At 44.9% G+C, this 27,694-nt stretch overlaps 1 protein-coding gene across 1 annotated transcript in view; it reads left to right on the forward strand.

Annotated features, from left to right (window-relative positions):
* GTDC1 (glycosyltransferase like domain containing 1) overlaps positions 1-27,694 on the forward strand; it is a 488,045-nt gene that overhangs the window by 60,498 nt on the left and 399,853 nt on the right. The gene's annotated exons all lie outside the window — the stretch shown is intronic.

The following is a 27,694-nucleotide window of genomic DNA, read 5'->3' on the forward strand; positions in this document are numbered from 1 at the left end:
TCTGTATTGACACCCCCAGCGATTCGCATATGGCACTGTGAACTGCCTGTGAGTTGATTGTGATGCGGGAACACTGCAGTGGATTTGCAGGGTTCCCGCATCGAATATGTGTGAACCGTCTATCAGGGCTCATTTACACATAGTCACAGATCATCTGGGGAAAAAAATATGCAGTGGATCACTTTTCTCAGAGAAGGCAAGTGAGCAGCTGGTGGGCATTTAGTAGGAGAACCTGCTGTCTTCTGAACGCCTAATTTTTTTTTTTCTTGATAGCCTAATGGTTGTGGTGCAGTCCCATTTGCTTACATAGGTCACATTTAGCATTGGTACTGCTCATCAAATGCATCACTGGGGGAGCATTTTTGTTGTGACTCAAACCACCTCAACATGTGAATACCCCCATATGGCTACTTTGCAAATAAGGGGGGGGGGGCAGTTGGGGAGGTGGAAAAATGCAGCTCAACCACTTTTTGTTACCCCCTCCAACTTCAAGTGTAAACTAGGCCGTATGCTACCTTCCTTAAAGCAGAGTTCCAGCCTGTATTAAAAAATAAATAAAAGTCAGCAGCTACAAATAATGCAGCTGCTGACTTTTAGAGCCCATTCACACTAGCACGACTTGTGAGGCGACTTGTGTAGCCCCAGGTTGCCCCAGGTAGCTTGACATAACAAAAGCAATGTTAATCAATCAGTGCTGTCTTAATTGGCACTACTGAAGTCGTTCCGACTTCAGAAAAGGGTCCTGTACTACTTTGAGGCGACCTGTGATCCGACTGTCCCATATACTTCAATGGGAGTCGCCTCCTTATCTTAATTGAAGCGACTTGTTATCAGACTTTCCAGGAAGAAGAAAAAGATTAGCCAGGCATTCCCCACATTGCACTCACACAGACCAAGCAGAGATAATGGAATATATATACCATTACATAATATATATACAGTGGGTACGGAAAGTATTCAGACCCCCTTAAATTTTTCACTCTTTGTTATATTGCAGCCATTTGCTAAAATCATTTAGGTTCATTTTTCTTCCTCATGAATGTACACATAGCACCCCATACTGACAGAAAAACACATAATTGTTGACATTGTTGCAGATTTATTAAAAAAGAAAAACTGAAATATCACATGGTCCTAAGTATTCAGACCCTTTGCTGTGACACTCATATATTTAACTCAGGTGCTTTTCATTTCTTCTGATCATCCTTGAGATGGTTCTACACCTTCATTTGAGTCCAGCTGTGTTTGATTATACTGATTGGACTTGATTAGGAAAGCCACACACCTGTCTATATAAGACCTTCCAGATCACAATGCATGTCAGAGCAAATGAGAATCATGAGGTCAAAGGAACTGCCTGAAGAGCTCAGAGACAGAATTGTGGCAAGGCACAGATCTGGCCAAGGTTACAAAAAGATTTCTGCTGCACTTAAGGTTCCTAAGAGCACAGTGGCCTCCATAATCCTCAAATGGAAGACGTTTGGGATGACCAGAACCCTTCCTAGAGCTGGCCGTCCGGCCAAACTGAGCTATCGGGGGAGAAGAGCCTTGGTGAGAGAGGTAAAGAAGAACCCAAAGATCACTGTGGCTGAGCTCCAGAGATGCAGTCAGGAGATGGGAGAAAGTTGTAGAAAGTCCACCATCACTGCAGCCCTCCACCAGTCGGGGCTTTATGGCAGAGTGACCCGACGGAAGCCTCTCCTCAGTGTAAGACACATGAAAGCCTGCATGGAGTTTGCTAAAAAACACCTGAAGGACTCCAAGATGGTGAGAAATAAGATTCTCTGGTCTGATGAGACCAAAATAGAACTTTTTGGCCTTAATTCTAAGCGGTATGTGTGGAGAAAACCAGGCACTGCTCATCACCTGTCCAATACAGTCCCAACAGTGAAGCATGGTGGTGGCAGCATCATGCTGTGGGGATGTTTTTCAGCTGCAGGGACAGGACGACTGGTTGCAATTGAGGGAAAGATGAATGCGGCCAAGTACAGGGATATCCTGGACAAAAACCTTCTCCAGAGTGCTCTGGACCTCAGACTGGGCTGAAGGTTTACCTTCCAACAAGACAATGACCCTAAGCACACAGCTAAAATAACGAAGGAGTGGCTTCACAACAACTCCGTGACTGTTCTTGAATGGCCCAGCCAGAGCCCTGACTTAAACCCAATTGAGCATCTCTGGAGAGACCTAAAAATGGCTGTCCACCAACGTTTACCATCCAACCTGACAGATCTGGAGAGGATCTGCAAGGAGGAATGGCAGAGGATCCCCAAATCCAGGTGTGAAAGACTTGTTGCATCTTTCCCAAAAAGACTCCTGGCTGTATTAGATCAAAAGGGGGCTTCTACTAAATACTGAGCAAAGGGTCTGAATACTTAGGACCATGTGATATTTCAGTTTTTCTTTTTTAATAAATCTGCAACAATGTCAACAATTCTGTGTTTTTCTGTCAGTATAGGGTGCTATGTGTACATTCATGAGGAAGAAGAATGAACCTAAATTATTTTAGCAAATGGCTGCAATATAAAAAAGAGTGAAAAATTTAAGGGGGTCTGAATACTTTCCGTACCCACTGTATATAGATATATGTAATGGTATATATATTCCATTATCTCTGCTTGGTCTGTGTGAGTGGCACTGGTGGACACAGACAAGTGGCACTGGTGGACACTGATTCGTGGCACTGATACATGGCACTGGTGGACACTGATTCGTGGCACTGATACGTGCCACTGGTGGACACTGATTCGTGGCACTGATACGTGCCACTGGTGGACACTGATTCGTGGCACTGGTGGACACTGATTCTTGGTACTGGTGGACACTGATTCGTGGCACTGATACATGGCACTGATATGTGGCACTGGTGGACACTGATACATGGCACTGATATGTGGCACTGGTGGACACTGATTCGTGCCACTGATACGTGGCACTGGTGGTCACTGATTCGTGGCACTGATACGTGGCACTGGTGGACACTGATACATGGCACTGATACGTGGCACTGGTGGACACTGATTCGGGGCACTGATACGTGGCACTGGTGGACACTGATTCGTGGCACTGATATGTGGCACTGGTGGACACTGATTCGTGGCACTGATGGGCAGTGGCACTGGTAGACACATACGTGGCACTGGTAGGCAGTGGCACTGGTGGACAGTGATACGTGGCACTGGTGGGCAGTGGCACTGGTGGACACATACGTGGCACTGGTGGGCAGTGGCACTGGTGGACACTGATACGTGGCACTGGTGGGAAATGAGGAAATGAGTAAAAAAAAAAACAGAAAAGGGGAATCAGGTCACAACACATCATATTCTGATTGGCCAAACACAAAGTCTTCTGTCATATAAGTCGCGGTAAAATCGCGGTAAAGTCGCGGTAAGATCGCGGTAAAAAGTCGCTCCGACATGGGGCGACTTATGGTCGCGGCAGTGTGAACGGCTCTTAAAGTAAGGACACTTACCTGTCCTGGTATTCAACGATGTCGGAAATGCTAGGCAATCTGTCCATCGTCTTTGGGTGCAGGCGCCAGCATCCTTACTAAAGGAAACAGGAAGTGAATCCTTGTGGCTGCACCGCCTGTTTCCTAATGCACATGCGTGAGTGGCGCTGCACTTTCTGAATGGTCCCGCTATTTTCTGGGACCCGTGTGTGTTCCCCAGAAGGTAGCAGGGGGCCATAAATGATGTAGGTAACCGCGGCGACCTTACACGGATGTGGGAGCGGGTACTTGTTTTTGACAGGTATCCGCTCCCCCCCCCTCTGAAAGGTGCCAAATGTGGTATCAGAGGGAGGAGGAAGCAGATAAGTGGAGCTTCCACCTCAGGGTGGAACTCTGCTTTAAAGTGATATTAAAGGTTCATTTTTTTAAAAAAAATATCAATCATTTTATACTTACAATGGGAAATTGTTTTGCACAGAACAGCCCCAATCTTCCTCTTTTCAGTTTCCCCCGCCGGTGCTCCTGGCTCCTCCTCTTCTCCAAGTGCCCCTAGAGAAAGCCGCTTGCTGTGGGGGAACTCGTGTGTGCTCACTCTCGAGCCCCGCTTTGTGTGTCTTTCGCCTCCAAAGTTGGACTGAAATGCCGGTTTGAAATTGTGGGAGTTCAGCTGAACTTACACAATTTCAAACCCGCCCTCAGTGGGAACCTAGGCTTAGAACCACTTTAAGGCTTCATTCACACTGAGCGTATCGTTTTCAGGTGATTTTTCTGGCGTTTTTTGCAGGTGTTTGGAGGCAGGCATTGACATTAACAAAAACGCTTGTAATTTGCCAAAAAATAAGCTTTTGTACTTTTTTGAGCTTTAGGCGTTTTGCTTCAGGCGACAAAACGCTCATATGTGAACAGGGGCCATTGAAATGAATAGGATTTTTCTCGCTGGGCGTTTTGAGACTTCAGAGATGAGCGTTTTACAAGCTGTAAAATGCTCAGGTGTGAACAGGGCCTACGACTTATGTCTGTTTATTAAGCAGTCAATGAGGAGATTCAATCACTGATATTTTAAAAACATGAACCTGGAAGATTCCCCACCTGAGTATGTATGTTGAAAATCACACGCACTATTTTAGACATAGACCCCTTAGGGCCAATTCACACAAATAACTGTTTTTGACTGCATGTTTACATGCATTTGACGTGCGCTTGATGCTCGCTTGAATGCGTTTTGCACTGTGCATTTTTTAATACGTTTTTGGGCTTGGCTTTCTTGGCCATTTGTGGTGCAGAAAAATGCAGCATGCTCTACTTTTTTTTTAACTGTGCTGAAATGCACTGCAATTATGTGAACTTTGCCCGTAGGATTACCTTGATTTTGGGTGGTCTATTCAGTTGGAGTGCAGTTCAAAATGCAGCCAACTGCATTCAGTGTGAAAGGGCCCTTCGAGTCCATGCAGACTAGCTTAAAAAATGCTGCTCCTAGAGGAGTTTAGCGTTTTGCCTGTAGAAGCAACTGATGTTATCCTATGTGTCCATTCATATTAGGTAGTCTAGAGGGGTTTTTTTAAGCTCAGCGTTTAGAGGCAGAAAAACCCTTTTGTTTTGCATTTTTTAGATCGGTTTTCTGGCAGAAAAACCACTTAATGCTCCTAAATGCTGGTACAGAAATACTCAAAATTAGCATTTTTTTTGGCCAAGAGCACTAGCTTTTTTTAAGCTAGTGTGCATGGAGCCTTAAAGTGTATCTCTAGCCAAAACTTGTTTTGAATAGATTGTGGAAAGGTTGGAACATTTTGTTTTTATGGTTTATTGCTGCTGGTTTACCTGAGGCACCAGAACGCACTAAAATTGGTGCATGCACTATCTCCTGTAAAGCAGCACACCACAACACAACAAAGTGCATTACAGTAGGTTGTGGTGCGCTGAAAAGCAGGTATGTTGGTAAGTAGCGATGGACTCGGGCGTGTTCAGATGGAGCCCGCCAGGAAGTTGGCACTGCACACCACCAATCATAGACAGCATCCGTATAAGCATTTACCAGTTGGGAAATGCCAACACTGCCTATGATTGGCGGTGTGCAGTGACAGCTTCCCGGCAGGCTTGATCTGAACACTCCCGAGCCCATCGCTGTTGGTGTGGTGCATTGGGGGTGCCATTAGGAATGAATAGAACAGCAGCGCAGCAATGCACACGAACAGCAAAACGGCTTTGTGGTTCCTCAGTTTGAACTCTGTACTGGACACTCTATACATAAAAGTGGCAAATTCTTCCTGTGCTTGCCTGGGTTTCCTCCGGATACTCCAGTTTTCTTCCACACTCCAAAGACATGCTGGTAGGAAAATTGGCCTCAGTATATGCAGGTATGCCGGAGTGTGCCTAGGTTTATTGCCACTTGATGCAGCCATTTTTGGATGCCTTCCCTCTCAGCCCCCAGGTGGGTCCAGTCTTACCTGCTGGCAACACTTGAGAAAGGAGCGTGCATGCTCTGTACGCGCCCTGGGCGTGCTCATAAACACGTCGTGTTCTCCCCTCTTCGATGACGTCACACGCCAGCTGGCACTGCGGTCCACGCTGCTCTCCATCAAGCCTGTACCCGAAATTACACCATCCTCGCCAGCGGGATTCCGGCTCAGGCGAAGGCTGCACACTCCAGTCTTGGACGCCGATACCATATCGCTGCTGGATTGTCACCTCATTTTACGAGCCTTTTTATGTGAGTTTTTACCTTGCTGATTGCATTTTTTATATGTATAATAAATTGCTACACTTAGAGGCGCTCCTCTGTGTTCTCTTTTTACCTGCTGCAGTCATCCAGGTGCCTATTCAACTCCTAACTGCCAGGTAAAGTTTTGACCCAAAAATGAATAAAGGTATTAGCCAGACTTTGCTGTATAGGTCTTTTATTGTGCTTAAACAAAGTCCATACAGGAATGCTGAACATGCGCAGCATGAAATACGTCAGAATTGTTTGCAGCATTCTTCTATATTCTAGATGTATATGCTGTTTAAGGAGTTCCGGCCTATTTTGCAACTTTAGTGATTCCTGGAGTGCTCGCTATGCTGATCAACAATTGGGCATTTTCAATTTTTTTCGGGGGTCCCTTACCTTATTTTCAGGGCATTTTTGATTGTACTTCCTCCTTCTCCCCCCTCTGTGGCCACGGCCACCGACATCACTTCCGCCTTTGCATTGCATCCTGGGAGCGGTTTGTCATCACTCCCAGGAGGCTGGAATCAGGAAGAACTCCCAGAACTCTCCCTGGAATCAGGAAGAAGGACACAGCAGATTACACTGCGGCTTCAGATGCCCACATCCAAGATGGCCATGCCCAGACAGCATTTTTAACCACTTGCCGACTGCCTAACGCCGATCTACGTCGGCAGTCAGCCCCTCACAGGCAAAGTGACGTAGGGCTACGTCACTAGCTTGTGAGGGTCTAGGGAGCGAGCGCGCGCTCCCGGAGGCGCGCTCCCGCGTGGTCACGGACCCCCCCGCGCGTGTGACCGGCGGACCCAATGTCCGCCGGTCACTCGGCGATCGGCGGGGGAGAGGGAGAATGTCAGGCAGCTTGTGTAAACAAGCCACCTGTCATTCTCCTTGCTGTTAGGATACTGATCACTCGGATCTAGTATGTAGATCCGTTGATCAGTGTCCATACAGCTCAAGCCCCAGCCAATCACAGTAGAAAGCACACCCCTAGGGATACACACAGCCCCTCCCTCCCAAATAAAGTTAACCCCTTCATTACCAGTGTATTTTTACAGTAACAGTGCATATATATAGCACTGATTACTGTAGAAATGTCACTGGTAACCCCAAAAGTGTCAAAAATGTCAGTCAAGGGTCCGATCTGTCCGCCCCAATGTCGCAGTACCGCAAAAAAAATCGCAGATCGCCGCCATTACACGTTAAAAAAAAAACAACAAAAATGACAGAAATCTTTCCCTTTGTTAGTAAACGCGATAACTTTTGCGCAAACCAATCAAAATACGCTTTTTGCGATTTTTTTTACCAAACATAGGTAGCATAAAACAAATTGGCCGAAAAAGTAAAAAAATTTTGATTTTTAAATTTTTTTTTGGGGGAATTTCATATAAAAAAATGGGAAAAATATTGTTATTTTTGCAAAATTGACGCTCTTTTTTTGTTTATAGCGCGTGATCAAAAAATCGCACAGGTGATCAAATACCACCAAAAGAAAGCTCTGTTTGTGGGAAAAAAAGGACGCCAAATTCGTTTAGGTACAGCGTCGCACGACCGCGCAATTGTCCGTTAAGATCACGCAGTGCCGAATCGCAAAATACCCCCTGGTCGGAATGGGGGGTAAAATCTTCCGGGGCTTAAGTGGTTAAAAGTAAGATTTTGACTAAAATCCAATACTGTACACCTTGTAAGTATGAGAATAGCGGTTCTGTAAAGGGCGATGGATTAGTATTATAGGGGTATTTTTAGTTAAAAAAGGTATTTGAGGCTGGAACTCCGCTTTAAGCACAATATAAAAATGTATGCAGCGAAATCCAGATAATGCAGTTATCCATTTATGGGTCAGGAAGTGACTTCAAAGAGGCTGCTGGAGATAAGCAGCACTGAAAGAAAAAACAGGAATAGAGGAGGAAAAAAAAAGTAGAAAATTTTTTTTTTGCAAAAATTAATGCATAAAAATTATTGATACCCTGTGCTTTAGTGAACTACATGTGATTGAATTAGGCTACTTTCACACTGCTCTGCTGAAAAATTCATCAAAAACGCATAGGCATCTTTTCTGCGTTACGGTGAGTTTTCTGTGTGCCAATTACCCAGCATTCACCTGTGAAATTTGGACATGTGCCTCACAAAACGCGCCAAAAACGTAACGCAGATGCATTTTTGGAATGACTTGTTAGTGCCGCTCCGAGCCTAAGTTATGATATGCTGCCCACTGGGACTCACTCACTTTTACTCACTCAGAGGTGCAGGGTGAGTAGCGTCCCATACTTCTTAACCACTTGCCGACTGCCGCAAGTACATATACTGCGGCGGTCAGCCCCTCACAGGCAAAGTGACGTATGGGTACTTCACTAGCCTGTGAGGCTCTGGGGAGCGAGCGCGCGCCGCCGGAGGCGCGCTCCCACTCCAGCGCGGTAAAGGACTCCCCCGCGCATGTGCCCGGGGGGCTCGATGTCCGTTGGTCACTCGCGATCATCGGGTGGAGAGGGAGAAAGGCAGGCGGCTGATGTAAACAAGCCGCCTGTCATTCTCCCCTGTGTAGGAATAGTGATCATACGGTTCTGCTATGTAGGACCGTTGATCACTGTTCCTACAGCTCAAGCCACAGCCAATCACAGTTAGAATCACGCCCCTAGGGACACACACCACCCCTCCCTCTCAAAAAAGTTAACCCCTTCACTACCAGTGTCATTTTACAGTAACAGTGCATATGTATAGCACTGATTACTGTAGAAATGTCACTGGTAGCCCCAAAAGTGTCAAAAATGTCAGTCAAGGGTCCGATCTGTTCGCCGCAATTTTGCAGTACCGAAAAAAAAAAACGCAGATTGCCGCCATTACGCGTTAAAAAAAAACAACAAAAATTACAAAAATCTTTCCCTTTGTTAGTAAACGCGATAACTTCTGCGCAAACCAATCAAAATACGCTTTTTGTAGCATAAAACAAATTGGCCGAAAATGTTAAAAAATTTTGATTTTTACATTTTTTTGGGGGGAATTTCATATAAAAAAAATGTGAAAAATATTGTTATTTTTGCAAAATCGACGCACTTTTTTTGTTTATAGCGCATGATCAATAAATCGTACAGGTGATCAAATACCACCAAAAGAAAGCTCTGTTTGTGGGAAAAAAAAGGCGTCAAATTCGTTTAGGTACAGCGTTGAACGACCGCGCAATTGTCCGCTAAAGTCACGCAGTGCGGAATCGCAAAATACCCCCTGGTCAGGAAGGGGGTAAAATCTTCCGGGGCTTAAGTGGTTAAACATACGCAGCTGCATTTTTTTTCCACACTTTCTATTCGTTTCATTGGGGACCTGTATTTTGGTGTGGTTTTGAAAACCGCACCAAAGATGCAGCATGCAGGACTTTTCAGAATGCACCGTGCCGCTCCTGCAGCACAGTTCTGTGAAGAATCCCTTGGATATAAAGGTAAACATTTTCCTTGCATTTTTTAGCAAGGTAAAAAAAACATAAAAGGCATTGGATCAGTGTCGAAGAGCCCATAGAGTTTACATTTACAAAACAAGACAATGCATTTGATTGCATGCAGGAATTGCATTTATTTAATGCTAAGTTGTAAATGGGATGTTTTTTTTTTTTTTTTCTGAAATTAGACTGAGAATATGCAATGTGGCCAATTTATTTGTATGCAATTTTACCAATTGGCTAGTAAAGTATTCCTATAGGGAGTAGTTTTCATCTGCATAAATAATAGGCCAACTCACAAATGGTAATTTTTTTGCAGGCCCTTCCTCCAATACAGTACAGTACCTCTTCACGGTAACGCTCCTGGCTCGGTGAACAGGTGGGGTTAGACATTTGTTCCCCCCCCCCCCCTTTTAACCTGATGTTCTTCCGCGATGGGCTGCCCCCCGCTGAGACCTGCATTCCTGAGAGAAATTAATCTATGTGCAGATTCCAGTTCCTTTTATATATATATTTTTTTAAAAACTCTTTTTCTCGCCGAAACCGTCAGATGTGGATGTAATCCCAGTGTTAGCATAATTATACAATAATTTACTCAGCACGTACCTGTGGCCTTGAATGTCCTTAGCAAAGTATCTTTAAGACTGCCGTAGGGCACAAGTGATGGACGCTGATTAGCTGGTAGGGTGTAATCAGCTGAGCTGGCATGAAGTGCTAAACTAAATCGCTAATGACTGGCAGTGACTAGATAATACCACGGGAAGATTTTTGATGTTACGCTCAAGTGCGACAGAGACAGGAAAAAAATAATGCCTGTGCCTACATGATCAGTATACAAAAAGTGGAGAAAAAGGTGCATGTACTTTATAACCTTGACATCATGCATTTGATTTGTTGATGTCGCAAGGTATCATTCCTCATAATTCCTGGAGTTTGAAATGGAAATTCCTCTCTTGAACTATATACATTACAAGGATTCCAACAACTTTATGGCAAATCCTTATTGGCTTCAGTTCTTTGTCACAATCAGAACGAAATAGCGTCGGGTTGAACGGCACTCATAGGCAGCTCTTGTATTCTATCAATAAATATAAAGCTTCCTCTGATTGGCCAAATTAGAGATTTTAACATCATCAGCCCACCCTTCAGACTCAGCCAATCAGAGGAAGCTTTGTATTCATTGATAGAATACAAAGCTGCCTAAGAATGATTTAGGCTACAGCTACTTAGGCTGTAGCTGAGGCTATATACAGTTTTTACAGCGTGCCCAGTGGGTGTACATGTTAGTGAAAGAAATAGTTTGACCCCAACAAACTATTTAAAGTGAAAGTAAACCTGGACATCATCTTTTATGGTGCAATTATTATTATTCAGCACCCTGAAAGACTTAACTTTTTTCTTGAATTATTCCCTAAAATAACAGCTCACTTTCCGTTCCTAGACACTCCTCTGTCTACAGCCTTATAGTTGTTTATCTTCAGTGTAAGGCCCCATGCACACGGGACGTTTTTAACGCCGCTGTAAGCAGCGTCAGGCGTTTTCTTTTTGCAGCCTAAAAACGCCCCTCCATGTTATTCTATGGCCTCATGCACACTCAGACGTTTTTGAGCTGTAAGTGGCCTAGGCGTTTTTAAGCTGCAACAAGAACCCACGACCTGCGCGTTCTGAGGACCAGCGTTACAGCGTTAAAAACGCCTGACGCTGCTAAAAGCTGAATAACTTTGCTATAACGTTGCTTAACGTGCGTTAAGCCACGTCTTACGTTTTTTTTTCTTCCATTCAAAATCAATGGTTCCCTTTGGGAGCCTATTGATTTGAATGGAGGTCGCACCGCAACACCCGACTTGCGGGGTTACTTGCGCTGTGGGAATCTTGAGGGGGAACTCCACGCCAAAATGGGAAAAAAACGGCAAAATGACGTCATCTGTGACATGAGGGGGCGGGGCCTCCCGATGACATCATCGGGACCACGCCCCTAATGGCTATATAATAAGCTGCAGAGACCGGAGATAGGCATAATCAGCGGAGACGTCGTCGGAGGAGGACCGGAGGAAGAAGAGTCGACAGCCGACAGCCGACAGCAAAAGAGCAGAAGACCGGAGAGGAGAAGAAAAGAAGAGAGGACAGCAGAAGAGGGGACAGCAGAAGACCCCGGAGAGAAGAACACAAGAAGAGGGGGACAGCAAAAGAGCAGAAGACCCCGGAGAAGACCCCGGAGAGGAGAAGACAAGAAGAGTCGGATGGAGATTTTTAATAAACTTTCCAAAACGTCTCTTGTCGTTATTTCCATACACTGCCTTTTATGGGGTGAATGGGTAGGGGTACAGTGTACCCCATACCCATTCACATAGGGAGGGGGTCCGGGATCTGGGGGGCCCCCTTGTTAAAGGGGGCTTCCAGATTCCCATGAGCCCCCTGCCCGCAGACCCCCACAACCACCGGCCAGGGTTGTGGGGATGAGGCCCTTGTCCTCATCAACATGGGGGCAAGGTGCTTTGAGGTGGGGGGTGCAGAGCTCCCCCTGCCCCAAAGCACCAACACCCCCCCATGTTGAGGGCATGTGGCCTGGTGTGGTCCAGGAGGGGTGGGGCCGCTCGCTCGTCCCCTCCCCTTTCCTGGCCTGCCGGGCTGCATGCTCGGATAAGGGTCTGGTATGGATTTTGGGGGGGACCCCACGCCATTTTTTCGGCATGGGGCTACCCTCAAATTCCATACCAGACCCGAAGGGCCTGGTTTGGAACCCTGGGGGGGACCCCCACGCCGTTTTTTTCCCATTTTGGCGTGGAGTTCCCCCTCAAGATTCTCACAGCGCAAGGTCGTGTTGCGGTGCGACCTCCATTCAAATCAATAGGCTCCCATAGGGAACCATTGATTTTGAATGGAAGAAAAAAAAACGCTGCTAAAAGCAACGTGGCAAAACGTGCAATAACGCCAATGGAAAAAGCTACTGAAAGCACGTTTTTACAGCTGCTTTTTCCGGGGGTCAGAACTAACTTTGACGTACGTTTTTTCTAACGCCCCGTGTGCATGGGGCCTAAAACCTAAGGCCTTTTTTGGGGAAAAAACAAAAAAAAACAAAACAAGACCTAAGACACAGTGCCTCTGCTGGTCTTGAAAGATTTGGAGTGAGATTTAGTGGTGCAGTTATTGTGCTGCTCACTGTTCTGCTTGCTGGAGAGAAAATTGTACCTGAGGACTTGTTTGCAAGGATCTCCCTGCTTCTGTTTATTCATTATGTGGATCTTTGCTTTCTGTAACTCTGCTGATGCTTGTTTAATATTCCCCCACCATTCTTTAGACATGAGGAAGCAAAGACCTGCTCCTTTAAAGAAATGGGCATCTTTATAGTAGCACACGCATTACGTGCATTGTCACTTTGAAGTACCATTAAATTACAATTCCACCCCAATGCACTTAGGCAACTTAGAGGGTTCTAGGAAGTATATAATGAGAGTACTTTTGTAAAAAAAAAAAAAAAAAATCAATTTAAAGTGATTGTAAACACAATTTTTTTCTTTTAACAAATAACATAGTCTACTTACCTCCTCTGTGCATTGGTTTTTTCACAGACCAACCCAATCCTTCCCCTCTTGGGTCCCCTGCCTGCATTCCTTGTTGTTCCCTCCCGCTGAGTGCCCACCATAGCGAGCCGCTTGCTATGGGAGCACTCCTGCAGGCTCGCTCCCAAGCCGGCTGTATGTGTTCATAGACACACAGAATGCGGCGCTGCTTGCACCCTGCTCCCTCCTTACTGACTGTGATTGACAGCAGCGGGAGCCAATGGCTGCTGCTGCTATGTCTGAGCGTTTGAGGAGGGAGAGAACCACTGCTCCCATGCTCAATGCTGGATTGATATCGAGCTCAGGCAAGTGTACAGGCTCAGGTAAGTGTAAGGGCTGCACCCAGAAACTTTTTTACCTTAATGCAGAGAATGCATTAAAGGAGTTGAAAGGCAGAAGGTTTTTTAACTTAATGCATTCTATGTATTAAGATAAAAAGCCTTCTGTGTGTAGCAGCCACCCCAGCACCCCCTAATACTTACCTGTGCCCCATCTCTATCCAGCAATGTCCACGAGTCCCTTGGCCGTCCGGGACTCTCCCTCCTGATTGGCTGGGACACAGCAGTGACGACATTGGCTCCCGCTGCTTTCAATCAAAGTCAGCCAATCAGGGGAGAGAGGGGGTGCTCTGTGTTTGACTGGACATGCGGAGCTGCAGCTGGGCTCGGGTGCCCCATAGCTTCTTGCTGGTGGGGAACTCAATGGGAGGGAGGGGCCAGAAGCAGCGAAGAGGACTGTTTCTGTTTCCATCTGACTGCCCCATAGAGAACAGTGGGCTGTGTCCGTGTCTGCAGAGCGGACATGGACCTGTCATCAGCCTGCTCAGCGGGGATCTGCGGAGGTATCCCCTGCTGAACAGGCAGATCCAATTGACGGAATTTGCCCCATCTGAAAGGGGCCTAAAACCTGGAAGCTGATTGGTTTCTATGCAAAGCTGCACCAGAGTTTGCACTCTCCATATTTAGTAAATCTTCTGTACGTATATTTGTTGTGTCTTTCTCTCTGAAGCTGTACTTTCTATTGACTTGTATCTTTTAGATCAGGCATTGTATCCCCAAATTCCAGTCTGACACTGCTGAAAAACTTTCTCCAGTGTGAAGACAAACACAAAAGAAAAAAAAAGCAGTTGTCACAAACTGTCAGTGTGGAGTAAAGTGTGTAGTCTTCAAGCACGGAGCCGGCATCGGTAATTACCACTATCCATTTCAGAGATTGTGCAGATAAATCCGCTCCTTTGCAGGATATCCTGGGGTCTCTTTGTATTAACATTGTCATTATTTGCAGCCTAACCTATAATAGAGCCTCATCTGGTTTGAGTCAGATTGCTCGCCTGGCTCTGGCGGTGGTTTCTTTCAGATGTGCTGCTCAGAACTCATTGAAGCTGAAAAAGCGGAGGAAACGTGAAGCATCCTAGTCCTGATGATGTACAGTGGCATGATTGTGTAGCAGTACGTATGGCTCGTGGGCTGACCACATGAAAGCGCACATTTAAAGACCAGATGAGCTTAACTTACAAAGTATGTCAAAGCTTCAAAAGCTCATAGACTACCAGTCCCGTTCAAAATAGAAACCTTGTCTTTTTTTTTTTCCCCCCTCTTTATTAACAACACTCTGTCTCCGGTGATAATACGGCACAAGCTGTTTGAACCTGGAACCGTTTCCTGGCCTGCTCCAGAAATAGGATATCTGTGTGTTTTGTGAAGGTGAAATGTCTTGCCTGGCTCTTCATCAAAGGTCTGATGAGATAGTTAAGGATGCAGCCTCCAAAGGGTGAGCCTTCTGCCAGTTTAACTCCCAGTGTGAAGAAACTTGAAAGTCAGTATTGATAGTGCCTGGCATCTGACCCACCTGACAAGGTATGTTGGTTGATAAACACAGCAAAGGAGCATTTCCAGAAAATTAAGCTAAATTCGTCAATGAACGGAAAATACTCACCAGGAATAGACAGTCATGCTTTCAAATTAAAGTCCATACTTTTTAAATAAAAAGATTCTGTATCAGGATAAATTGCTCCTGTTTGTTCCCTACTTGCCTATCGCAAATATAGATGGCCTCGCTGGCCAATTATAGGTAGCCTCCTAGCGGCGTACTTTGGAGCATGCAGCGAACATCATCTGGTTGGGTGGCTTCAGTACTATGCCAGGCGGTCTGGATTCGGGCCTAGGTGCGACTCCATGCCAGCTTAGTGGGCGACAGCAAACACATTCCTTGCTTTTATGTGATGGCTTTACATTCTATCTCTTCATTACTTTCAGCATAAGATATACTTTTCATACTGTACAGCCCTGAAGAAGGAAATCTAATTTTTTGAAACGCGTTGGGTTATTGTCACGGATACTGAATGCTGGTATCCCACGAAACAGGCATGACCAGAAATGTGTGGACTTGCACAGAGAACACCAGGCACAAATATGATCTAAAATAATGTGGTTCATTAAAGGATAATGGCACTAAAACATAAATACAGTATAACACACATACACCAAGAATACCAAAACCCCAAGAACCTAAACCAGTGAAGACTAATGGGGTAGAGTGATCACCATAAATAAACTAAGCCAAATAACCAAGCTGACGATATACAGATGGCAGGGTATGACTAAAGGAGTGGTCTGTATCAGAGACAAGGCCATACATGGTAAATCAGCCAAGAGGAGCAGGGAACAAGCCAGGTAAGGGAAAGGTACACGGGAGCATCAACAATCTGGCGGCCAAAGGATCAGGAACAGGGTAGCAGGTCAAGAGGCACACGGCAAGACACCAAGGCAGCATGGAGTAGCAGAGGAGGGACTAAATATGCTCCCAGCAGTCAGTGTCAGCTGATGAATAATTGCTAGGGACTGCTGGCGGCTGAGAGACACCTTCTGGTGGGCACTGGAACTACAACCTATAGGTCTGGGAGCCACCGTGCCACCAGCGGGTGAACCCATTCCTGACATTGATCCTGCGTTAACAATGTTCCAGGACAAGATACATGGCCATACATGTTAACCGGGTTTTGGTGGTTTCTATGTACCAATATGCTGTAAAACCTTATGCATGTATGCAAAGAAAATCAGCTGTAATTTGGTTTTGTGTGAATTTTAATATTTGTACAGTTTGACATATTTTAACACAGTTGTGTTATGTTTCCTTAAAAGACCTATCAAAGGGGTATTCCAAAGTTGTTGCTAGTACACGAGATGTTTAGAGCACCCCTTATTTGTTTGACACTGGCCAATAGGAAGGTATGGAAGGGAGGCGGCCAGCTCTAAACTTTTTTCATGAGGCGTTGGAATTTGCATATTATATGTTTGTTAAAGGTTTACAAAAAGTAAAAAATGTGCCTTTATTGTTTTTTTTGCATTGGAGCCTTCAAACCATTGTAACTGTGATTAGGGCATTGCGGGTGCAATGCACAGGCCCCTGTAGACTCTACCTCCAGTCCCAGGTCTGTACAAATGGATAACCTCCAGTTTTGGAGCTGGAGGAAGTAAGCAGTGGACTACAATGTAAGATGTCACCGCACTTGTGCTCCATTGAGAGCTACGAGTCCCTCTGCCACGATAGCAGATGGGACTTGTAGTCTTCCAAACTCAAATCCATGTAAATGGATTGTGAGACTATGATGCAACTTTGTGGACAGAGCCATACACTGTCACACCAAATCCAAAGAACAACAGAAGCCTGTGGTGAGAAGCACCCCATAATTTATGTAAGAGGGGGGCAGTTTGAGGTTGGGGTGCTGCAAAATTGCACCAAATTTCATGTTGTACCCTAAATATGAAACTGTGTCAGAAAGGTGTAGCCTTTAAGATAGATGTGACTCCGGGTGCCTGCGGGGGAGCTGCTAGCATTACATGGAAAACTGTGGAAGTCAACCCTCCAGCAGTGAGAGGGATAGTTACAATTTTTCTTTACAACACATGGGGAAAGGACTAAAACTTTCCTGTCCTTTGAGCTGCCGATCGGGGCCGTGAATCATAATATGCAATGAGCAGCTGGTCGAGGCTGATGATGAAGATCTTGGCTCTGCACTTTGCATTGAGAACTAACAATGCTGGCAGAAGATCATTTTTTAATATATACTGTAAGTTAAAATAGTTCCTTTGCATTGGTTTTGGACTTTAAAGGGTCAGTTCATTCTTGATATTTATTTTTTAAATACCTATTAGTAAACCACATGGAATTTTTCCCTTGCCGCCCCTCCAAAAAGTGATCCGTGGTGGATTGCTTTTCAAAAGGTGTTTTACAGGTGTCTGGGAGGCAATATGTTGCCTCTTCACTTCCCTTTTTAACTCTGCAAAGCCTACACCACCATGCTACAAGGTGGTTATGGTGTAGCCCCTCCTAATGCGACATGGGGTATAATTTTCGCTGCAGCCATGATGCTTTGTCTGTGTACAATCCCTTTCCGGCGCTGTGTTGGATTAGGTGGGTGGTCGGGGGCAGTAAAACTACAACCCAACCACTTATTTTTTTACTTCTTCCACTTGGCTACAAATGCAAATTGGCCATTAAGGTTGGAGGGGCACATCACATGTGATTCGCACAGGAATCAGACTGCACTTCTGTACAATTCACACACAATGTCTGTGTAAGGCAATTTGGGCCCATCATTTGTATGGCTCAAATCACACTCCATCCACACAAAAAAAGGTTTAGGACCCTTTTTTTCCCCGCACTGGAATCAGACGGAACCTATGCAATCTGAGTTTGTCAATCACACTGCGTTTTGTGAACCGTTTTGGGGTGCCAGTATCTTAAAATTGGCACATGCTGCAGTTCGCATGAACGGCATGTAATTTCAATGCAGTGCGGGAAGCACACAGGATTCGCTGCATTTCCTGCACAGCATATGCTATAGGTGAACCAAGCCTTATTGGTAAAATATCTGTACTTGAGTTCTAGAGTCTGCACACCTGTTATCGCTATAATGAGGAGCTCCTACTTCCAAACAAAGGTAGGTGAGAATACTGAAAACTTGCAGGGAAACAGGAATAAAGTTAGGCCCTTTTCACACAGGTTCTCTGATCAGGTCCGCCTGTCATTTTTTTCAGGCGGACCTGATCGGATGCTCCATGCACCCCTATGGAGCAGCGGATGTTAGCGGTGACATCTCCGCTGACACCCGCTGCTCTCCGATCCGATCCTGTCTGTGAAATCCAGTCGGATGGAAACCCTATTTTCCATCCGTCCGGAGGATCGGATCAGATGGGATCAGATGAAAACGAACAGGCGGTCAGTTATCATCCAATCTCCCTATAGAGGAGTGCGGGGATCTGACAGGTCTGACTCTGCACAATGAGCGGAGATGGACCTGTCATCCGCCTGCTCAGTGGGGATCGGCGGATCGATCCTCGCTGAGCAAATCAGAGTCCGCCAGGCAGAAAGCCCGTGTGAAAGAACCCTTATGAATTATGGCAGGGAGACATCAGTGCTGCAGTATCCAAGGCACCTAGGAAGTTACAGTACCCTGTCAGTCCTTCATCCCTCCTGCACATCCTGCTCTGCAGCAAGAATCCTTAGCAGCCACCAGTGGCGGCCCGTCCATACAGGGCGCAGGGGCGCCGCCCCCCTAATCCATGCGCCCAGCCCCCTAATCTACATGCAGGGCGCTGGACGCATGGATTCCAATGGGTCTTTTTCTTTTTTGTAGAAGCACATGATTAGAGCCGGAGAGTGGGCTTGGAGTGCAGAGCACTGCGCCAAAAGCCCACCCAGTTGTGTGATATTAGCGAATAAATATTCACTAATGTCTCCCTGTTTCTCCTCATGGCTAATCAGGAAGTGGGTCCTTAGTCCCGGGAGTCCTAAGACCCGATTGGCTGTGAGTCCTAACTCCTGATTGGATGGGAGGAGAATCAACTTCCAGGACTCTTGTGGAGACGCAGGGGTAAAGATGCCACCTGCATGGGGTAAGTGCAGGGGCCGGCGGAGGGACTGACAGGCGAGTTAGCGATGGGGGGGTTATGTGGTTTGCTGGCTGGGGGGCTGTGGGCCGCCCCCCCAAGTAAATTAAGCACCAGCCGCCATTGGCAGCCACTATGGGACATGTCACACAATCAATTTTGCTGCACCTGCAGAAATCTGTGTTGCTAAAAAAAATGATTTTCTGCATTGGATCCAGGAACAGCTGCAACCCTGTATGGGTGATGTTTGTAGCTACTACACCTCTCTGCTACAAATTTGCAGATTGCAGTTAGCCTTAAGCCTCATATACACGGGCCTATGGAAATATGCAGTATCCTGCTGGCAGTAAAATGTTGAGCATACATTGTACGCATGATGTTTCTGTTTTATTTAAATTCTCATAAGTGTACAGCTCATTGGTTGCTAGGACGCTAGGCAGCTCAAGTCACCTGCCTCTTAACAATGCATGCGCAAAATCAACTCCTTTATTAAGGGCCAACATGTAAACAGCAATAGTGTATAACCAGTAACGGTGGCGTCCACTGATTGCATACTATTTACATGCTGGACTGAGCAGCCGGAATGGCCAATAGTGCGTCTGCCTCCTAGCAACCAAGGACGTGAAGTGGCTTAAGCTGTCTGCCTCCTAACTCCTGCCACATAGTACTCCTTGTTGCTAGATGGCAAGCAGATCCAGTAGAGTGCATTGGCTGTTTAGGCTATATGCATGTAAATGTTTGCATAAACATTTGCATGCGTTCAACTTAAAATACACAAAAAACATTTCTGAATACAGGATTTTTGTATTTTTTTATGGATGTAACTGCTGCTTTGGAATCCAGTTTTAAAAGCTGCCATATTCATGGACTCATTGAGTAGCCATGCAAAACTAAACTCAACATTGTTTGCGTCCATTTGCCTTAAAGGGTTAGTTCACCTTTTCGTAGGTAAAAACAAACTACAGCTTTTACTAAAGTTGAGCAATGCCCTTGCATGACCCCTAACCCCTGACCCCCTGTCTGGACAGTGCTGATTGGCCCTGTGCTGATGGCATGCACCCTCCCAAAACAACAAACCTAAACTCTCTAGCAATACACACCAAACAGAGCATGTGTGAAGTGCCTCCCTATGGCTCTGTACTATCTGGAGATGGATTGGGGACACCGGAAGAAGGGGTTCCACAGTGAGTATAAGGCCTCATGCACACAGGGTGTTTTTGTAGCTGCTTTTAGCAGCGTCAGATGTTTTTTTTTTTTTTTTGCAGCTTAAAAACGCCCCTCTATGTTGTCTTAAGGCCTCATGCATACACAGACGTTTTGCAGCTGTAAGTGGCATAGGCGTTTTAAAGTTGCAAAAAAACAACAGGGCTAGTGTGTTCTGAGGACTGAAGCTGCTAAAGGCTGCTTAACGTTACTTCATGTTGCTTATACAGCGTTAAGCCACGTTATACATTTTTTTTTTATGTGAAAATTAATGGTTCCCTATAGGAGCCCATTGATTTGAATGGAAGTTGCATCCAAGTCGGATCAGGATGACCCCCACGCCATTTTTTTCCCCATTTTGGCGTGGAGTTCCCCCTCAAGATCCTCAGAGCGTAAGTCTCACCACAAATCGGATCATCCTGATCGGACTTGGATGCGACTTCTATTCAAATCAATGGGCTGAAAGCCATATCAAAGACTGCTCATAGGCAACCATTGATTTTAAATGGAGGCAGAAAAATGCTGCCAAAAGCTAACGTGGCCATACGTGCATTAACGCCAATGGAAAAAGCTACTAAAAGCATGTTTGTACAGCTGCTTTTTCTTGGCGTTCACAGTGACTCTGCAGCTCATTGTTTCTAACGCCCTGTGTGCATGAGGCCTAAAAAGCATGCTTTACTGCATATACAGACTAGGGATCGACTGATATCAGTTTTACGTTGCCGATACCGATATTTTGGCCACCGCATATCGGTATCAGCCGATATGGGCTGATATTTTGAACATCCTATGTCAGGGTCCGAGACTAGTCTTCTCCTTCTCCAACCATTAGGTGGTGATGCTCATGTGAGGGTAAAATGATGTCACATAGCATAATTCAGTTTACAAATGTTATTGAATATGCCACTCACATATGTTCAAATTAAAGATATAATTAATTCCACATTAGCAGATCTGCTGGCAGATCCGTATCCCTCACCCACTTGCCGTAAGTGATACCTGGGTGATACCGCTCCGTCCGGCATACAATGACGATCTTGGAGGTCACGTGGTCACGCCGGGTGTGACCACGCACGTGACCTCCGGGATCGTATGCCGGACGGAGCAGTATCATCTGGGTGTAACTTAGGGCAAGTGGGTGAGAGACGGATTGGTATCAGGTGGGTGATAGATGGAGCGGGTGAGAGACAGAGCAGTATTGAGTGGGTGCCGGATGGAGCGGTATCACCCGGGTATCACTTACGGCAAGTGGGTGAGAGATACCGATATGCCAGCAGATCTGTTAATGTGGAATTGCATATATCTTTAATTTGTACATATGTGATTGGCATATTCAATAACATTTGTAAACAGAATTGTGTTATGTGACATCATTTTACCCCTACATGAGCAATATTTGGAATATCCGCAATATCGGCCAGTTCCGGGGCTAATACAGATATATCGGCAAAAAGTCAATATCGGCCCTCGATATCTTGGCCTTGCCGATAATCAGTCGATCCCTAATACAGACGGATTTTACTGTTATGGGTTTAGTAACAATTTAGGCTATAGATGTCCTCAAAACATGCAAAATCGCCAGTACAAATGCTCAAAAAATAAACCTGCAAAATGACCATAGACACTTAGTTTAAACATGAATGAAGCCTCAGACGACATGTAAGTAATGTTAGTAACTACCTTGATTTCATATATAAATTGCACGAAAAACAGTAGACATGTGAGCATGTGCTTGTGTTATATCCCTTTCTTGGTTTTTGTTTCCCTTTTAAGTTTGTACAGTAAGTTCTATTCTTTTATAATACCGCTTTAGTCTCACATTAAGCCCACTGTGTTTAAGTTGACCTTAAGGTTTTTCTTGTCTGCGTTTTGCATAATTGTGAGCACAGAGATGGAGCTCTCCTGGAAGGAAGTGCTGATACAGAAGCTGTCACAAGCTATCACCCTCTGCCTTATTTCTGCATATTACTTCAGGTCCTTTCTTTGCAGATAAGCCCAGTGGCTTCATAAACCTCACCTTGTTCCAATTGCTTAAATAGTGGCCGGAGGGAAGAAATTAATGTTGATGTCAAACACAATAACAACTGACATACATTTCTGCCTTGCATTGCATTAGGGAAAAAAAGCGGAACTTTGCTTGTCCGCAGCAATAGGTGTTGAGTGGAAGTGTTTAATAGTCTCTAGATCCCATAGATCATAGATTAGGATAAAATGCATTTGCTTTTTGGTCTTTGTTACATGATAAAGCTTGTAGTGAGCGATTCAGCGGGAAGTCTTGCAGCATCTGGGCACATCACTTTTATTGGCCAACTAGAAGGAAATATGTTGAATGAAATCCTTTGGCTGCCATTGTTTACATTTTCTTTTGCATGTGTGCGCTATTCTTTTTTAATATACATGTTGCTTGGTCCATAGCTGCACTGGCTTTAGATATACATGTTCAGGGTTTGCTCCCCCAATTTTTTGCTTATTTATTATGTATTCGGTCTGACCAGACTTCTGAGGTTGAGCACCCCCCCACACACACCTGTACTCTATCAGAGTCCACTATCAAGTAGATATAGGAGGAGTCCTTTGTAGTGCATTAGCACATCTATCCCAGCAAGGAGTGTTGTCTCCAAGGGTTAGAGAGGCTGGATTCACCCCTTTTCTATGGATAGTGTAGGACCCACTGATAATGGGGTACTTTGACGCAGTGGTGGGCTTGAGCACGATATGGCCATATGGTGGGACTAAATCCCCATTTTTATTTATGGATTGTCTCCATATTTGATAGTCATTTCTTTTGCATGTGTGCGCTATTCTTTTTTAATATACATTGTTTACATATCTGTGTGAAAGTGTTAGTTGCCGGGCTCCCATAGATATGGCTTCAGTGCGTTTTGAGTCTCTGACCCAGAACAATTATGCAAATCAGGAGATCTGGCTTCAGTTGATGTCAGTGTTTTAGAAAATATTGAGGTCAGAGAGAAACAGCGGTGACATGTATTATGGGCAAGGAACAGTACATACTGGCACTGGGTGCAGGAAGGGTTGGTCTTCTGCTTAAAGAATTCCAGTACAGGGGAGTAAGCAAAGAAGGGGTTATGTTTAAAAAAGGGAGAAAGCCAGGTAGGTGCTGGTGTTCAGGTTATAGAGATAGAGTGGGTTAGGATGAATGTTAGGGTTACAAGGGGGGTGAGTGTGAGGGTTAGAGAGACGGTAAGCATTGCCAGAAGGGCGATTTTTTTTTTTTTTTTAGGGTTATTGGAAGTGTGAGTGTTGGTGAGTGGTTGAATGTTAGCGTTACAGGGAAGGTTAGTGTTAGTATTGGGGTTACAAGGGATGGTAAGTGTTAGTGTTCCTGTTACCTGGAGATATAATGGGTAAGTGTTAGGGTTACAAGGTGGGTGAGTGTAAAGGTCACAGAGATGGTAAGTGTTACCAGAAGAGTGATTTTTAGGGTTATTGGAAGTGTGTGTTAGAGAGTGGTTGAATGTTAGCGTTACAGGCATGGTAAGTGTTACACAGATATATAATGGGTTAGGGTTAGTGTTAGGTACGATGCTGCATCTGTCCCCCACCAGCTCTAAGACTGAGAACCGAACAATCAAACACCACTAATCGCTCAGTTCTCACAGCTCTGTGAGCAGAGAGCTGGTGACTGTCAGTCACCGGCTCCCTGCTTTGCTCCTCCACGCTCACTGGAGTGCTAGGCTGTGGAGGCTGAGCCAGGTCCCGGTCCAGGCATGTGGGTGGATCCCCACCATATGGTCGTGATCTTTTCCGAGTCTGGACCGCCTCTGGGACATCAGCTGACAGCAGGCTTCAGCCCCCTGTCAGCTGAAAATAGGTCACAGGAGTGCAAAAGAACTGCACTCCTGTGGTCCATAGGAGAAGTACAGCCAAATTTTGGCTGTACTTCTCTTTTAAGCAACTGCATGAAATGTCCCTTTTATTGTCGCCTCTCCATCAGGACTGGAAAGCTACACCAGTGCCGTCCTCTTCAGATCAGGAAATATTGAAACAACACAAAGAAAACAAAAGAGCGCAGATAACCCTGACATCAGAAGCCCTCTTCTTCAAAGCTTTCCACTGAAGAAGAGGGCTTTTCCCTTGAAACACGTCAGCTGGCAAGTCTGATGTCAAGGTCATATGATGTTCATCTCTAAACAAGGGCCACCTTGCCACTTGGGTCAATGTAAATCACTCTTTTTATCCACGGTCATTGTCAGTATGCACTTATTTGATTTTAATTCTTGGTTAAAAGTTGTTGGAATTGCACTGGTTAGTTACAGGGAGAATTGAGATAGATTCATATTTCTTTGGGGGGTTAAAGTGGTTGTAAAGGAAAAGTCTTTTTTTTTTATTTTCTTTTTTTTTAAATAACCAACATGTGTATACTTACCTGCTCTGTGCAATACAATTGCACAGAGTGACCCTGATCCTCCTCTTCTTGGGTCCCCCACCAGCGCTTATGTCTCCTCTTCTCTTGCTGGTGCCCCCAATAGGAAACCAATTCCCTGCTGTGTCTATTGGCACAGCCAGTGGGACTCGGCCCTGTCCCCTGCTCCCTTGTCACTGGAGTTGACTGCTATCAATCTGCCCAATGGGGAGGGAGACAGTTGCTATTGTGCACATCACTGGTTTAGATCAGGCTCAGGTAAAAATTAGGGGGTGGGGGCTGGGTAAAAGCTGCAGCAGAGAAGGTTTTTTATCTTAAAAAACTTGAGGCTTTACAATCACTTTAACATGCGTTGTGTTAAGGCAGCTTTTTATTTTGCATAGATGTTAATCTGTACTTAGAAGTTATTTTCCTAAAGTGGTTGAGAATAAATAATGTGAATATGTTAAAGTGTTATTAAACCCACAACAGTAAAACCAGTCTGTATTTGCAGTAAAGCATGCTTGGAACCCTGAAGGGCCTCTGCATTGTCTAAAAAGGCTGTTTAATCCTGTCTCCTCTGATCCCCTCCTCCTTCCACTGTCCCCAATATATTTCCTGATAATACAGAGCCAGGGGACAGGCTGCACATGCTCAGTTTGGTGTGTATTGCTAGAGAGTTTTTTTTTTTTTTTTTTTTGTGGGAGGGTGCATGTGATCAGCACAGGGCCAATCAGCATTGTCCAGATAAAGGGTCAGGGGCCTGCATCCTGATAGGACAGTCGGTGAACAATGAAAACTCCTCCTACAAGCTTTAACCAGATACTCATAAAATTCACAAGACTGCTATATACTGCTGATGAGAAAAGGTATTATGCAGTTTTTATATTTACTAAAATAATTGTATTTCCATGTTCTGTGTACTGTGGGAGACCAGATATAGTGAATGCAGGCTCCTGGGTTTAGTAACAGTTTAACTTCAATTATCCGATCATGGGACAAGCAAAAATCTGTTTAATTGTTTTATTTGCAATTTTTTTGATAATTGGAGTGAATTTTTATACATTCACAAACACTTTAGTAAATCTGCCTATTAGTGTTACAAAGAGAGTAAGTATTAGAGTGAAAAAGAGGGTTAGTGTTATGGTTACATTGAGGGTTAGTTTAGGGTTACATAGACGACATAGGTTGGTGTTTAGTCAATGGGTACAGGAATGGTCAGTTTTAGGTTCACAGGGAGGGGGAGGGTTAGAGTTTGGATTATGGTTAAAGGGAGGGTTAAGGGGGATTCATATTTTTGTGGAGTCTAATCTGCATTTACTGTGAGGGCCCAATCACAGTATTGGGTTGTGCTAATACACGGCAATGCACATGGGTCCAGTGCGATGCCATTTATTCTTAATGCCACCCCATCATACTTTGCTTATGGTGTGGTACGCTGCATTCGTATAAATGCTATGTGCACCTTTTTAGTATGCATTTAAATTAGCTGGCTGCTTTAATGCAATCCACATTCACGTATGTGCATTGCATTAAAGCAATGCACATTCACGTATGTGCCCTAATTCACCAAAATGGTGTGAATGTGTCCTTTCCACAGTGTGTTACAGTGAGGGTAAGCATTGGGGTCACAGAGAAGGTTAGTGAAAGAGTTTCAGAGAGGTAAGCATTATTGTGACAAGTGTCTTGGAAATTAATATATGCTTGATACACAAATAACTCTGTTGCGCTAATAAGTGCCAAGCGCTATCAATCTCGTGCTAAAAAGCACAGTTCTCAGCTCTTTTGTATAAGGTAATTGAGCGCGCTTTGCAGTATCCAGAAATACAGACATAAGGGCTGCTATCACCTTGGATGCTCACAGGAATGTCCTGTTTAAAGGCCTGGAGCTCCATTTATTTATGAGACAAAGGAACAATCAACAGGAAGTGATGACTATACAACCTCAGCCAATCAGTTCCAAATGTACAGTCACATGACACAAGCTACTCACATAGAATCAGCCAAAGACACACCTGTATACATTCATATATACAATAGAAAGGGGGAGTACATGATGGTGAATGAGCAGAACAGTGTGCATGGCTTCCCGCCTAACACTACACAATGATACCAGAGTGTGGAATCGTGAACGTTGCTCTGATCAAACCCGTGCATGTATTCCCACCACTACTGCTGGCGTGAATACCATTTAACAAAGCTTCAGAGAACAATGCCTAATAGGATTATACTACTGTTCCCATAGACGCGAGGCTATCTGCAGGGAAAGAGCCACACTGTTTCAACTATGGTGATCAGGCATAGTAGAAAAATATGAGCGCGTATCCCTTCATAAAGTCAGATAGATATCAAAACGATATTGACTCCGGACCGCAATACACATAGATCTATACCGGCAGCCAGACCCAGTGTTCGCCAGCGGAGATGTCTATGTAGAGCAAATGCGTCTACACATCTAAGGGAAAGTTTTCACTGCCAGTAGCCTTTCCTCAATGCTGGTTCGCCCATACACCCTCTAATGAGCGTATTGCAAGCAAACCCACAACAGGAGCCATAATGGCAATCTAAATAAAACACATCCTTAAAATGTCCACACTAGTCCTAATAAAATTTCCACAACACAAGGAGGGTTGGTGTTGGTGTAAGGGGAGGTAGTTTTTAGGGCCAAGCTCTCACAGCAGAAAACAATGCTCTACCCCTAAGACCCACTCCCCATATTGCTCTCTGATAATTCTGAAAGTTGCATAGTTACATAGTAGTTGAGGTTGAATAAAGACAATAGTCCATCCAATTCAACCTGTGCAGGTGTGTGTGTGTCAGTGATGTGATCATTTCCCATAACCCTGAATGTCGTGATCTGTTAGATGCACTTCCAAGAGTTTTTTAAAAGTAGCCATACTCCCCACAGCTACCACCACTTGTGGAAGAGAGTTCCACATTCTCACCACCCTTAAAGTGAAAAACCCCTTACGCAGCTTAAGGTTAAACCGCCTGTCCTCTTGCACTCCTTGAGACAAAATATTTTTTTCCTATGCTGGGATCACCATTGAGGTATTTGTAAATCTCTATCATGTCCCTTCTCAGGCGTCTCCTATCCA

Source organism: Pelophylax lessonae, assembly GCF_965119305.1.
Source record: "Pelophylax lessonae genome assembly, chromosome: 6".
Taxonomy (NCBI): Eukaryota; Metazoa; Chordata; class Amphibia; order Anura; family Ranidae; genus Pelophylax; species Pelophylax lessonae.